The 12,828-nt window shown below is 36.8% G+C and overlaps 1 protein-coding gene across 4 annotated transcripts in view; it reads left to right on the top strand.

Moving 5' to 3' along the window:
- The window catches only part of Pak5 (p21 (RAC1) activated kinase 5), a 279,635-nt gene that overhangs the window by 108,630 nt on the left and 158,177 nt on the right, over nt 1-12,828 (top strand). For 3 of the 4 annotated variants that reach the window (XM_040746373.1, XM_005068684.3, XM_040746374.1), the window contains one exon: nt 4,110-4,262. The exons of the other annotated variant lie outside the window; for it this stretch is intronic. The gene's annotated coding sequence lies outside the window, so the exon portion shown is untranslated. The remainder of the gene's footprint in view (nt 1-4,109; nt 4,263-12,828) is intronic. 4 annotated transcript variants of the gene reach the window in all.

The raw sequence follows: 12,828 nt of genomic DNA, 5'->3' as shown, positions 1-12,828 counted from the left end.
AGGTGATTTGCCATGTGTCAAAATTAATTTTTATCTCTTTACTCTTTGATTAATCTATTTTTGATATTAAGTAACACTAATTACCAAGAATGAAATTCAAAGCAAAAGATGACTAGTTATATAGGAAATTTAGTGTAATATAATGATACACCATGAAGTGCACTTCATAAACTTTGTTTCTCTGGGTCAAAACTTTTGCTTTTATAAAATATGTTGAGTTGAATGCCTACATGATTCAGTTAATTATAAAATTATCTTACATGACAATGTGACTTGTCTTTTGATATTCTAAAACAAATGAAAATGATGGTATAAGACCAAAAATAATTATGTCTACTTGTATTTTACCCAATTTTGAATTAATTCAAACAATAAGGTCCTTTTGATACCATCTTCCTAGAAAGTCTTGCTTGTCCAAGATGTTACTCATAACAAATCCTGCTGTTCTTAGTAAGGATTGTTTACCACACAGGATGTGCTTTGGGGTGACAGTTTTACCAGCCAATTATTTCCCATGAACTACAAATTAGTCAACCTTAAAATTCAACCATTTAAAGGAATCAAGATGTAAACTTAACTGGACAGTCTCGACAACAGCTTTAGAGTACAAATTCATACATTAAGAGTGTTGTAAACAATTTCAATTAAAATAGAAAACAGGCAAAGTGTGATTTTTTTATTATGTCTCAAAATGTTAGCCTTTGTAAAATAGATTATTTGTGCTAAGTGCATATACTATTCAACCTGGTTAATTGGTGAATATGATGAAGATAAGAATATATCCAAGAAAAACATGGAGCAATCTTCAGGGAGAACTCCAGATCAACAAGGAATGGACAGAAAAAGCTGTCACTCTGGAATTGTATCAGGCAAACTTTTCTTTGGTCACTTCTGAAAACTGACTGAGGGATGAATAACACCATGCAACAGAAAAACCATGCACCCCGGAATTTGTCTTTTGACCATGATAGGAGAAAGTAGTTTTTAATACCTGCATCTTTCATTATGCATATCAAAGGTATATTTGATTTCTTCCTACCCTGTCTCGTAGGTAGGGTTATTACTACTGTAATGAAACATGACAAACAAAACCAACTTGGGGAGGAAAGGGCTATTTGGCTTAAGCTTCCACTTCTTAGTCTATCACTGAAGGAACTCAAACAGGGCTGGCACCTGGAGTCAGGAACTAATGCAGAAGCCATGGAGGAGTGCTGCTTACTGGCTTGCTCATCATGGCCTGCTTAGCCTGCTTTCTTATACATTCTTATACATTATACCCATTCCTAATAATCTCTACATTGCCACGAAGCCATGGCTCACCAGTGATTCTTGGACATCTTTCTCCTTTGGTGGCTGGACAGCATCTCCTCAACTTAGTCTTCTTTCTCCCTGTAACTCTGCTTGGATTTCCTACCTAGCTGTAGTCTGTCCTGGCATAGGTCAAAACAGCTTTATTCATCAACAAATAAAAACTACACATATTCACAGAGCATGGAATGACATCCCATATAGTATACACAGTTGATTACTGTTATTTGTACATTTGGTTGCTGAAAACCCACCACATGATTTTTCACATCCCTGTGCTTTCAGTTGGTAATTTCACTGTTTGAAGTGCTGCCCTGCACACCGTAATGAAGAGATGCTGCCTGGTGTCTTAAAAAGATAAGCTTTTGATGTGCCCCATAGAGAAAATGTGTGTTAGATTAGCTTCATATAGGTACCAGTTACCTGGCTGTTGGTGTAAATGAATCAACAATATGGATCAAATAAAGTGTCTTTCAACAATATCTATTGAAGGAAAACAAGGTTATGCAACAAATGTTGGCTTAAATCTTGCTACTGGTGGTTTTCACATCCTCAACCCCATTTTCCATATGAACAATGTTCAACATTTCCAACTTAGTTTATGTGATATTATTTAAAAAAGTAGTGCTGCAAATAGCAAGAAATGACTGTATTTAGGCATACAACTGCTTTATTGGTTCGTAGTGTATACTGAATATTAGTTCTCTGTAAGATGTATATAGATGGCAAAGATTTTCTCTCAATATGAAGGCTGTTGCACAGACATCTTATAATTTCTTGAGATCCCATTTATTGATGTTGACATTATTTCCAGAGTAACTGTAGTCCAATATAGGAAGTCCCTAGTTATGCTTATATACAGAGAGGTGTTTCTCTGGTTTTTTTCTTCTAGCACTTTGAAAGTTTCAGGACTTATATTAAAGGTCAATACCATGTTCAGAGTTGATTTTTGTATGGGGAATGACAGAGACCTAGTTTCATTTTTTTTCATGTGGATGGATAACTTGTTTCCCCAGCACTCGTTGCTTAAGAGAGAATATTTTCTTTAGTGTATATTTTTAGCACTTTTGTCAAAAATTGGGTCATTGTAACTGTATCAGTTTATATTTGGAGTCTTTATTCTGTGCCATCGTAAAGTCCTATTTTTGTTACTATGTTTCTGCAGCACAATTTGAAACCAGGTATGAGGATGCCTCCAGTATTATTGTTTTATCTATCCAGGGATTTTTGTGCTACCCTGTGAAACTTAAGATTGTGTGTTTTATTTCTGTGAAGAACAGAATTGAAATATTGATATTGATTTCATTGATTACATATATTGATTGCTTTTGGTAAGGCAACTTGGGTAGTAAAGGCTTTACTTCATCTTACTCTTCAAATCACAGTCCATCATCAAAGGAAGTTAGGGCAGGAAACTGGAGGCAGGAACTGAAACAAAGGCTATGGAATAATGCTGCCTACAGACTACTCTTCAAAGGCTTGTTCAGTCTGCTTTCTTGTAGAGGCCAGGACCACCAGCCCAGGGAAGGCATCACCCACAATGGACTAAACCCTCCCACATTCATCATTAAACAAGAGAATATCCCACAGGCTTGCCTACAGACCATTCTGTTAGGAGCATTTTATCAATTGATGTTCCCTTCCCCAAGGACTCTAGCTTGTTTCAATTTAACAAAAACTAAGCAAGACAAGAAGTCTTTCACATCTTTGTTAGTTATATTCCAAGAGATTTTTAACTAGTTATGAGTGAGGTATTTTTCTATTATATTTTAGAACGTGTGCTTTTTGGTGTACAGGAAGGCTGTTGATGATTTTCAAGTTAATTTTATATCCCACTATTTTCCTATAAATGTCATATCTAAGAATTTTTAAAGGACATATAAGACTTTGAGTATATATACACAAACCTATATACTCTCTATATATAATTATATATGTGTGTGTGTATGAATATATGTAATCTCCCTTTCTCATTTCTAGCCTTTTGTTTCTTGTCTTATCACTCTAGCAAGAGGTAAAGCATTCTGTTTAATAAGAATGGAGAAAGCAGACAATCTTGTATTGTTTGATTACAGTGTAAAATTTGACTATAAGCTTGAAATACATAACTTTTTTGTTGAGATACCTTTCTTTTATTCCTAGTTTCTTCATAGATGTTATCATGAAGAGACAATGGATTTTCTCAAAAGCTTCTCTGCATCACTTGGCATGATCCTAAGATATCTGACCTTGAATGTATTTATGTGGTGTTTTACATTTACTGTCTTGGGGAAACAAGGGGAGCTAACAGAATTAGACAAGAGTTAAAAACAGGAGAGAAGGAACTTTTAGGGTGAAAAACTAACTCAAAGCATATTTTGCATTTGTGTGAAAGATATCATTGTATGACTTAGTAACCATGTACAATGTGTGTTTGTATATTTGTACATACATGTATAAACACACACGCACACATAGGTACTCAGGAAAAACAGTCCAGTAATTGTAATATACCCAAGTTTCTGGTACCAAGGGTATATTCCCTGCCCCCACTTGGTTCACCATGTATTGTGGAGATAGACTCACAATGGAATGATTATACAGAGGAGAGAAAATCTAAAGTACAGGGGCCAGCAAAATACTAATGGGAGTTAAACACCATGTAGGGAGTACTCCAAGTAACAAAATACAGAGATGTTGCTTAAGAATGTAAAAGAAGTTGGAAAAATTATGTAGGAGAATGTAAAGCAAATGCAGATTTATTTATAAAAAGAGTATAATGTTGGCGGGTTTTAAGTCATGTTGGTACCATGTTGTTACAGAAATACACTGTGATGAAATGCTTCTATCTGTTGCCAAAATGAACACTGAAGAAAAATGAAGAAAACTGAAGAACTCTGACAAAAAGTTGCATAACCGGAGTAGCCAAACCCTTCTGGAGTCTTTAATTCATCCACAGCCATCATAGAAAAAAAGTAAGGAAATACATTATGGTTTTGTCCTTTTAAATTTTAGTTTAAAATATACAATACTAAATAAAACAGAAAAGTTTAGCTATTAAAAGTGGAATATTTAATGGTTCACTTCTGCGTGTTCTCAATCTCTTCTGGGTTCTAGGAATACAATAATAAATTAAAACATGAAAGATGTGACCTTGGAGTAAATAGTGTAATAGTGGAAAGTTAAGTTTATAAATGAGTGGAAAAGAAATTAGTAGCCACTGATGGTGTTTATGAACATGGTATAAACAATGTAATAAGGCAAAGGATGGATGAGGGGTTACTTGCATATTGTCCCCTGCTTCCTGCATGGCTCCTAACTATTGGGCACGTTGTTACTGAAACTGCTATGTAGGGATGTCCTGTGTAAGAGGTGCTCTTATAGATGAGTATATGAAAATTTAAGGACTGGTAGGTTTTGTCAGCTAAGAATGGTGTCGGGAGAACTGTAAAGAGTGGGGGAAAGCAACTATAATAATAATAATCAGAATATATTCAATGAAAAATATATTCTCAATTAAAAGAAAGAATGGATTATTAACTCAAACTTTCATATTGGGTTATTCCTAGATATAAAAAGGAAGGAAATCCATCAATGGGACATGTACAACATTAAATCTGGTGTTTAGAACACTAACTCATAAAAACTTAATGGAATAATATTTTAAAGTATTAACAAAATACAAAATACTGTTTTCTAAACTTGATGATTCTTAGGTGGCTTGAACTTGTGTTATGGGTCACTCTCCTTCTTCTACTCCAGATCCCTTTCAGTCACCATTAGTAAAAATGTAGACTTTGTCCAGTGGTTATATATGGTCAGATAACTGAAGACTTATGAAGTTTTACAAGGTATAAATGTAAAGCTAGAAGAAAAATCCATGACGTGGTTGGACAGGAAAAAATCAAACACAGGAAAATATTAGAGAAGTCTGAGACTTCAGTCAAGGTACCAGCATCTTTTTTGGTAGCACAAAGAATGTGGATGTACATGTGTATATGTGTATATGTACATATGTTATGTGTCATGTGTGCATGTGAAAGTATATCTCAGGTGTCATTCTTCAGGTAATGTCTACATAGCTTTTGATACAGGGTACCAGTAGCCTAATGCTCACCAAATAGTTTAAACTGACTATTTCAAAATTTCCACGAATCTGACTTTCTCTGCCTTCCCAGTACTTGGAATGCAAGTATGTGTAATCACACCACGTTTTTTTACATGGATTCAAGGGATTAAACCCAGGTTCCTATGATTACAAGGCAAGCACTTTATTGAGGTGTCTCATCACCCCAGTCTGCAGTGAACAATACAGTCAAGTTCTGGGGGAACCTTTTTAACTGCAGATAATAAATGACTGATAAATACAAGGCACATGTGCCCTGGCCAGGACTCAATACCATGGTTCTAGGTATCGGCAAGCCAAGTACAGAGCTACCTATTATGAGCTACAAATTAACACTACCTCCACAACTCAGAGAATTAAATCTTAGAGATTCAATTAGAGAAAATCTGAGATGATGTCGTATGTTCTATTGTCTGTCTTACCAGTCACTGGACAGGATACAACTGTAATTACCTGGTAATATTTAAAACAAGCTAGCATTTCTAGAATTAGTTGGCTATAGAAGCAATAAGAACAGATAAGTAATGATGTCTTAGTTTGCTTACCTCAAACTTTGGGTGTTGATATTTTAGAAAGATGGTATCAGTCCAATTTTAAGAGGGAGGAGAGATATGAAGCAGGGAAAAGCAAGATAAAGAAAGGTTCTGCCTAATGAAACTTACAATCCTCTAGGTAGTTTCAGTGTATAGTCTAGAGGATATTTTGGTTTTATCCCACCATAAAAAACTAAGCTGGGAAATTTAGTTCACTTCTCAAATCTGTCTTAGCATAATGAAGACTAATTTCTATGGGAAAATTGAGAAATGTTAATTCTCTAGCATTTATGGCATAGAAAGTGTATGAACTAAGACAACAATAGACAAAGAAAGCTCTCAGGCACAAGTCCATTCTTTGCCATCAGTATCTGTCATATCAGCATAATGAAAACTTGAATGTTCAGTGGCTGTGGATGGAACACTCTCTGGTTCTGATAGAACAACAAAGGTGATGATGGTCATGAGGTAGGTGATATACTAGACCCTTCATCTATACTGTGTCATTTATTTATTTGTTGAGTAGTCGCTCTATACCAAGGCAACAGACAGTCATAAGTTCAAGTCTCCTCCAATAGGTGCAAAGACATTAGGGGTGTGTTTCTAATGAGATCACTCTATGGGAGGGACGGTGAAATGAGAATTTCCAACCCAGATTTCTTCACTCTGAGATTAAACTTTGTAAATTACTATCGCCCCCTTTCTAGTGTTTTTCTAAACTGCTTCCATTGCCCTTGAGTCTGTTTTAAAACTGGCATTCGCCCCGTCAGCAGGCGTGACCAATTTTAGTGTGAGGCTTAGCATACTAACTTTACCATTTCAAGCCTTACAGATACAGAATGGGAACGTGATTGTGGAAATAAATGAGGGGAAGAGCTGTGAATTAAAAATCTGAGCCCAAATCCTCACCCCTGCTGACTTAGAATTATATTGCCTTCACTCTTCATTCCCAAACATTGTGATGATTCCTTGATCCTATTTCTAAAAGGTTGTGTGAAAAATTAGACAAAGAAGCAAATAAGCAAGAAATAAAATATTCAGAGAAAATAGGTCACAGGAAAAACAAATATATGAAGTACAGTGAGTACTCTGATACAAAGTTCATTAATTAATATAAATTTATTTTTCCTTTGAGGAGTAAAGCATCTCCACTCTGTATTTCAAGTTTCACTCTAGGAATACCTCTCTCCTAAATTTGTGTATTTTATTCCTTTGCTGAATGAAATATTGCATGAAACCTAAGTATATGGAGGTGTGGACATTTCTGTTGCTTCTGTCTTATGTTATTATGATCATTTTATACACATACATTCTGCTTGTGCAAGAGTTTTTCAGAGAAATGTAGAAGTGGATTATGTTAGGATAGGAGATAAAGGTGACAAAACATCACAGTTTCCTGGAACTAAGGGTTTCCCATCATGCAAGGTGTTTATTGTTAAAAATAGACAGGCTCAGGAAAAAATGGTATAACTGATCATTTTAAATGCAGACATGCCGTAAACTCTTTGTCAGAGAGGTGCTAGCGATTTACACCGTCAACAAGTAGTCTGGGAGTGCTTCTATTCAGCACTGTTTACTTCATGCTTGATATTCTCAATGTTTTAACTTTTGCCAATCAGTTGAGTGTGAAATGGAATCTTGCTGTAATTTGATTTCCCTGGTTACTAATGAGGTTTGGCATCTTTTCATGTATTGTTCACCATTGGTGTTTGCTCTTCTGTGAAGTGCCTTCCTTATTTCCATCTTGTTTTTCTGTGGAACTGTGTTATCAGATTCATCCCATGCATTTTGCCAGTCTCTCTTGGTGTGACCACCATTTACACTGTAAAGTAGTAGCACTAATGGCACTTTAGATTAAATAGCTCTTTTTTTGGGATAGCATCCTGGCTAGCTGTCTCCTTGGTCTTAACCCACTATTTGCAATAGCATCCCATTTGTGAAAATAAAAAAATGTTCCTACACATAAAAATATCTCGTCAAATGGTTCCATGGTTGAGAACATCTAAACTATAGCTCATCATACCAACTCCTATCAGAGAGAAGAATGAGCAATGAACAAACCCCCTTTCCATTTCTCCCTGACAGGCTGTTCCAAAGCCAGTTCATTTGCATGTTCATGTGTTCAGAGATTGTTTCAAGACACTTAGCAGATGCATCTTCTGGCCAATGGCTGCACAGTTCTTAAAAGTATAATGGCCAGAACAGTAACATATCAAGTTGTCTTCTCATCACGTCCTGTGATTTTGCCTGTATCTTGTCTCCCCTTTCTTAAAATTAAATATTCCAATTCAAGTGTTAGCACCAATTGTTTGTCTCAGAATTTCCTGAGGAAACTGAGCTAACACAAACAGTTGTAGCAAAGGTATCCTATGGTAATAATGAAGCTGATGCTTAAGGGTATTGAACACATCTTAAAAATATTTATTAGCATTTATGCTTCCTTTGAGAACTCTTTTTAGTAGCAAAATCCATTTTTGCTCAAATTGTTTGTTTTTTTGATATTTAAAGGTGCTTTTTAAATTTATTTGAATATTCTAAATATTAATTCTCTGAAAAGGTTTTCTATCATTCTGTAGACTGTCCATCTAATTAATCAAAAACTTCCCTTTTTATTCATGGGCCTTTTAAAAAATTTCACAAGTTCTCACTTGTCAGCTGTTGGCTTAATTCTTGAGCTTCCAAAATCCTATTTAGAAACTTTTTGTCTATGACTATATATTTTTGAAATGTAATAATCCGGATGAGTACTCCTTACTTTTCCTCTGGCAGCTTAAGAGTTTCTGGTCTTACCCTAAAGTCTTTGATGCATTTGCAATTGTACAGGATGAGAAACAAGGATAGCTTCATCCTCCTACATGTAGACATCCAGTCTTGAAGATGCTGTCTTTTCTCCCAATGTGTATTTTTGGCTTCTGGCAAAAACCAAATGACTATAGTTGTATGGTTTTGTATCTGGGTCATCTTTTCTATTCCACTGATGCACGTGTCTGTTCTTATGCCAGTACCATGCTGTTCTTATTACTATGGCTCCATATTACAGCTTAAAATCAAATGTGGTGACACATGCCTCAGTGTTGTGCTTTGTTCGTTTGTTTGGTATTACTCAAGGATCTTTTATGCATCCATATAAATGTTAATAATAATGCTATTTATTTCTCTGGGGAGTGGCACTGGAATTTTTATTGGAATTGCATTTAGTCAATAGATTGTCTTTAGTACAATGACCATTTTCATGGTATTAGTCCAGGCAATGAATGTGCATGTGAATTCTAGTCATATACTAATATTTTTCCGGTGTTTCATCTTATAGCAGATGTCTTTCATTTCCTTGGTTTAGGTTTATTCCAGCCTTTTTACAGTTATTTTTGAGATTACAATATAATTACATCATTTGTTTCTTTCATTCTCTCTCTCTAAACTACTCCTTGCTCTCTTTCACATTCATGGCCTCTTTAAAAAATTGATGGTGTTACAGGCATATATACGTATTTTTTAATTATTGTGAATGCAATTATTTAATTTCTTAGTGTGTCTGTTATTGATATATAAGAAGGATACAGATTTTTCTTTGTTAATTTAGCATGCTTCCACTTTACTAAAATTTGTTTATGAGCTCTGGGAATTTTCCAGTAGAGTGTTTAGGGTATCCTGTATATAAAATCATGTCTTTTAAAATAGAAACTACTGCTGCAGTGGTAAAGATCAGCCTTGAGCAGCTCAGGGTTTGAGAGGGAAGACAATGACTTTTCTATCTGAGGGAGTAAAACTTAATTCTCTGGGGCTAATGAGGGGGGCAAAACTTAACTCTGGGGTAATCAAATAAAGAGAAACACACACATGCGCATACACACACACACACACACACACACACACACGTCTCCAACATGCAACATGTCAGGATCACACTAGGGTGCTGATGAATGGCAATCCTTCAGAGAAATTAGAGAGATGATGCAGAGCAGGCAAACTACACAACAGACAGACACACGAGGACTTTTCTGAAGGCCAGAGCTTAGTTCTTCACTTTTTATTTTATTTTATTTTTCAAAATGTGTTTTATTCACAGCTTCTTTTTCCTTTTTTAAAATTTAAACAAGTTTGTTTTACATGTCAATCCCAGTTCCCTCTCCCTTCCCTCTTCCCCTGTCCTCACCCCCACTGACCCCCTATCCCATCCCCTTTCTGCTCCCTAGGGAGGGTGAGGCCTTCCATGGGGGATCTTCAAAGACTGTCATATCATTTGGAGCAGGGCCTAGCCCCTCCCTCCATATGTCTAGGCTAAGAGAGTACCCCTCTATATGTAGTGGGCTCCCAATATCCATTCGCGTACTAGGGATAAATACTGATCCACTACTAGAGGCCCTATAGATTAACCAGACCTCCAAACTAACATCCTTGTATAGGGAGTCTAGATCAGTCCTATGTTGGTTTCACAGCTATCAATCTGGGGTCCATGAGCTCCTCCTTGTTTAGGGCAGATGTTTCTGTAGGTTTCTCCAGCCTGGCCTTGATCCCTTTGCTCGTCACTCCTCCCTCTCTGCAACTGGATTCCAGAGTTCAGCTCAGTATTGAGCTGTGAATATCTGCTTCTGCTTACATAAGCTACTAGATGAAGGCTCTAGGATGGCATATAAGGTAGTCATCAATCTCATTATTGGAGAAGGGCATTTAAAGTATTAAGGTAGCCTCTCCACTATTGTTTAGATTGTCAATTGGGGTCACTCTTGTAGATGTCTGACATTTCCCTAGTGCCAGATTTCTCCATAAACCTATAATGGCTCCCTCTATTATGGTATCTCTTTTCTTTCTCTCCTCTTTTCTTCCCCTGACTCAATCATATACAGATTTTAGACATAGAGTAAGTGATTATTAGCCTACAATCCACAATGCCAGAGAAGATAGGAAACAAGAAGGACCCTCAGAGAAACATACAGGGTCACCTGGAGAAGGGGAAAAGGACAAGATGTCCTGAGCTAATTGGGAGAATGGGGGGGAGGGGAAAGGGAGTTAGGATAAAGAGAAGGGGAGAAAAAGAGGGGTGGGGGGACATGAGACAGCAAGTTCTTCACTTTATTATTTTTCCATTGCTTGTTCTACTCTATTATTCTGATGTTTCCCTTCTGTCTATCTTGATGTCTTCCTTCTAACTTTATGTTTTTTCCTTTACAGCTTATAAAACCCAGCAAAATCTTTAAGTATAAAAATTACAATATGGTTACATTCTAGTTTTTAAGGGAATTATTACAATGAATACAAGAAAAAAAACCAACATGTTTTCTATATCCCTTACATGATTATGTATTTTATACATTACAAGTGAAAAACAAGTTGTCCCAAGAACCCACATACATCCATACTCACACAACTTGTTATAGATTAACAGAATATAATACATTCTGTTAATCTATATTTTTCTCACCCAGTGCTTTTGATGGCAGACTGTATTTATTGGTTACAAAGAAATGACCAATTATATTATTTATCTCAACAGGTAATCTTATGGGTTTGGGTTAGTGTTAGGGTTAGAGGGTTGAGGTTATGGTTATGGGTATAGTTATTGTTACAAAATAGAGGGGGTAAAGAGGAAGGGAGTTGGTCATGGGGGAACAGGAAGTTGAGGGGGTGGAGGTAGAATAGGGGGAAGAGGGAATCATAGGATCGAAGACAGATCAGGCACCAGAGTGACCTCGAGTGATCTAAAGGTATAACATCAATTGGCAAGCTAAGCAATAGTGGAAGGACCACCTCGAATGCCCATTCCTGATAATGAACTTGATGTCTATAACTATCCGGGAGCCTTCATCCTGGGACTGATGGAAGCAGAGGCAAACACACATCTAAGCACTGAACTGAACCCAAGGAAACCAGTGACAGAGAGAGAGGAATGATGAGCAAATTGGCAAAGAATGGGCTGGCAAAACCAGCAGAGACAGCTGATCTGAACAGGGGAGTGCTCTTGGACCCCAGACCGACAGTGGGGAGGCCAGAATGGGACTGATCTGGACCCCCCAAATGTGAGTGTCAGTGAGAAGGCCTGGACCACCTATGGGGCTCTGAGCTGTGGATCAGTGTCTATTCCTGGTATACAAACTGTCTTCATGTGCCTATAGCACAAAGAGAGATGCTCTCTCAGCCTGGACTCTTAGGGGAGTGCCTTGACCCTACCAAGAGTAAAATGATAGACTCTAGACATCCCCTATGTGGAAGTATGTGGCAATAGGGTGGGAGGGAGGGTGGAAGGGGAGTGCGGGAGGAGGGGAGGGAGAGGGAACTGGGATTGACATGTAAAACAAGCTATTTAAAATTAAAAAAAAACTAACGAAAAAAAAAGTAATCTTAAAAGAAATCTGAGAAAATTCACAAATCTAAACTCTTATGTATGAAAAAGAATCAGTCAGTCATCTCTACTTTAATTCTTCATGGTACATACCCACTCATCAAGATTTTATTTTAATGTCAGGAAGCTGAGGACAGAAATGAACACAAGGAATTAATCCTCACCCCATCCTAGCTAGAAAAGTACTTTAGCCAGCAATAGCCAGATGTCATTGTTCTTGTTTTTTGACTATAGCAAGTCCCTCACTCAACTATTAAAAATACATGATTAAATTGTTTTTTCAAGATGTTTTATCTCAGAGCCACTAACAAAAATATATTAACCTAACCTTACACCATTGTTTCCATGATGCAATCATACCACTTTACAGAGAGTGGGGATATCCCCAAACCTATTCACACCATGTCAGATACCAGGGGAAAATGGCAGCAGTAAACATTTAAAGATAGCAGTAGCAAGAAACATTCTGGGGCTGAGGCTCTTGGGCCTCAGGGCATTGCTTTCTAGTGGGCTGACTTCCTAAACCTCAGCTGCCACAGCAACTC

This window comes from Mesocricetus auratus, unplaced genomic scaffold (assembly GCF_017639785.1).
Source record: "Mesocricetus auratus isolate SY011 unplaced genomic scaffold, BCM_Maur_2.0 Super-Scaffold_100004, whole genome shotgun sequence".
NCBI lineage: Eukaryota > Metazoa > Chordata > Mammalia > Rodentia > Cricetidae > Mesocricetus > Mesocricetus auratus.
This window is presented reverse-complemented; position numbering and strand designations above follow the sequence as displayed.